Source organism: Elephantulus edwardii, unplaced genomic scaffold, assembly GCF_000299155.1.
Source record: "Elephantulus edwardii isolate Elephantulus edwardi_28Jun2011 unplaced genomic scaffold, EleEdw1.0 scaffold00021, whole genome shotgun sequence".
Lineage (NCBI taxonomy): Eukaryota > Metazoa > Chordata > Mammalia > Macroscelidea > Macroscelididae > Elephantulus > Elephantulus edwardii.
The window spans coordinates 19,670,934-19,673,993 of record NW_006399771.1 but is presented as its reverse complement, the minus strand read 5'-3'; positions in this window follow the sequence as shown (position 1 = coordinate 19,673,993).

The following is a 3,060-nucleotide window of genomic DNA, read 5'->3' as shown; positions in this document are numbered from 1 at the left end:
GAATTTGTTCTTCAGTTCCTTGAGCTTAAGAAATGCTGAGTTCAGCCCTTTTGATTTTCTGTCTCCAGCTCCTTGCACATTTCACTGCAATGTTTTATTCTTTCTTCCCACGCTGCCTTTTGAAATCTTCTGTTCAACTCTTTAGTATCTTGAATTCTTCCTTCTGCTTTGGCTTCTATGCGCTCCAGTACAATATTCAGTTTCTTCTGACATCCATTTTGGTCTTTTCTTCCTCCTCTGTCCTTTTACACTCTTCCTGGATACCCCTGATATCCTCCCACAACTCACCTGGTCTTCGCTCATTGGTGTTCAAGGCCTCAAACCTATTCCAGAGATGGTTCTGAAATTCAGGTAGGTCATATTTGGTTCCCGTGGATTTGGTTTAATTTTCCTCAACTTCAGCTTGAACTCACATATGAATAGTTGGTGGTCTGTTCCACAATCAGCTCCTGGCCTAGTTTTCACAGCTGGTATTGAGCTTCTCTAGCGCTTCTTTCCACAGATGTGATCGATCTGATTCTTACGCATACCATTAGGTGAAATCTATGTGTATCACCTGTGTTTGTTCTTATAAAACGTATTTGCAATGATTAAGTCATTGATTGTGAAAAACCCAATCATTCCATCTCCAGATTCATTTCTGTCAATGAGTCCATGTTTTCCAACTACTGAATCTTCTTCTCTGTTCCCAACTTTTGCATTCTAGCCACCCATTATTATTAATGTATCTTGACTGCATGTTCGATCGATTGCCAACTGTAAATGTTGGTAGATAGAAATCTTCTATTTCCTCTTCTTTGGCTCTGATTGTGGGTGCATGTAACTGAATGATAGTGGTATGCACTGAATGTACCACGGACTGCTAAGAAAACAAACAGGTTCATATTGGAGATGGTTAAACTGGGCTGTTCCTTGGAGGCAAGGATTCTGAGCCTTCGTGTGACATACTTTGGACATGTTGCAAGGAGGGGCTGGTCCTTGGAGAGGGACATCATGCTTGGGAGGATGGAGGGACAGCGAAGGTGGGGAAGACCTTCTATAAGGTGGACTGATTCAGTGCCTGGGGTAATCGGAGTGGGTATGTTGGAGACAGTGCGATTGACACCAGACAGGGCAAGGTTTAGGGCTGTTGTACACAGAGTAGCTATGAGTCACAAGAGACTCAATGGCACATAACAACAACATGATGGTGGAAAATTTGACTGTGAGGGATCTGCATTACACCTTCACTTATCTATTATCTCGTTAACTGACATTTCACATGAGAACAATAGTAAAAATCTGTCAACTTTTTTACAATAATGTACACTAAGGTGAGAGAAGAGATGTTACCATTATGTAACAACTTGGCTGGGCCATAATTCTGAGTGGTGTCATAGTTATGTCATAATGTAATGTGGCAGACATGTAATGATGTAGTCATCCTCCACTTTGTTCAATCTGATACAGTCATCTTCCATTTTCCTATTACACCAATTTGTACTTTACAACCTGCTCTTCAGAATCTATCCATGTCAGCAAGTGAGAAGGTATACTCAGAGTACAATTTTGTGGAAAAGCCCAAGAAAGTCTTTTATGAGAAGCCTTAGGAGTTCTGGTGGCATAGTCTGTGTGGAGTTGCAGTGTTAACCTAATGGCAGTCAGTTTGAACCCACCAGGAGTTCCACAGAAGAGAAAAGCAATCTCCTGTGCAATTTACAGCCTCTTGAAAACTGGCTGGAGATGCAGCTATAAGTCAGCTCCAACTTATTGGCAATGAGGATGAGCTTTCAGATAAATAGGGAGGAGGAAATATTCTGAAGTCCTTGCTTAGGTGATGAAGTCTATTTTGACACACCTATCTACCTTAGAACCATGATATTCAATAGTTATGTACAGAATGGGGGAGGGGAGTATATATAAACCCAGGGATAAAATGCAAATTAAAAAAAATGAGTACAGAGAATTTTAGGGAACAAAAACCTCTATTAACAAAGACTAAAACAAAAAGAGAAGAAATTAAAGGATATGAAAATAGAAAACTATAATCAGAAGCTCAAGGCACTGAAAGTACAAGAGAAAACCACTTCTAATCAAAGTAATATCTAATATAAAGATAGTAATACAGCAGTGCCAACTGAAAGCAGATCATCTTTCTCCAAAGATTTTTCAAGCTAAAGCTGTTATTATTAGGTGCTTTGAGTGACTATGACTCATATCAATCCTCTGAACAGCAAACCTAAACCTTGCCAATACTGTGGATCTTTACAAACTCCTCCATGCAAACCCACTGCTGCAGTCACAAAGTCAATCAAATTCCAGGAGGGTCTTCTCTCTTGCTGATTCCAAATACAATGCCCTTTTTCAAGGACTGATGCCTCCTGACAACATGCCCAAAGTATGTGAAAGAAGTTTCACCATCCTTGCCTCTACAGAGGACCTGACTGCACATCTTTCAAGTCAGAACACTGTCTTCCCACATTTTCACAAAAACTTTACTTAGCAAATAATTTCAGGATAGAAAGTTAAAGAATAGACATCCATTTATTTATAATTTATTTACTATCTTTTGTCTCTGAAATGTCACAAAATCAGTACAGCAAGGGACTAAGGGGGAACAGAGAACAGGTTTAACTCATCTTATGAGGTTAACTTTAATGCAGAAAAAATTATATCCAAATAAACATATCCATTAAAAGCAATCTCTGTTAAGACTATCCCATATTGTCACTGAATAAAACAATTTGCAACTTCATTTTTCTAACTACTTTCTTAGCTACTTTATAAATGACTCAAGAATAGGTTTCATCTTTTGGTCACTACATATTTTTAAAAGTATTCTTCATTTTTAACCCAAATTCTACATATAAAAATTTACCATGAAATGATTTTTTTACACATCAAGTTTCTGCTTTACCTAAATACCAAATTATCATTAAATGTAAACTGCCTCACAGAATATAATTTTAAAATGGCAGTTATTGCACACCCATGTTTATTGCAGCTTTGTTCACAATAGCAAGGAGTTGGAAACAACCCAAGTGCCCATCAACAAACGAATGGCTAGAGAAGCTGTGGTAT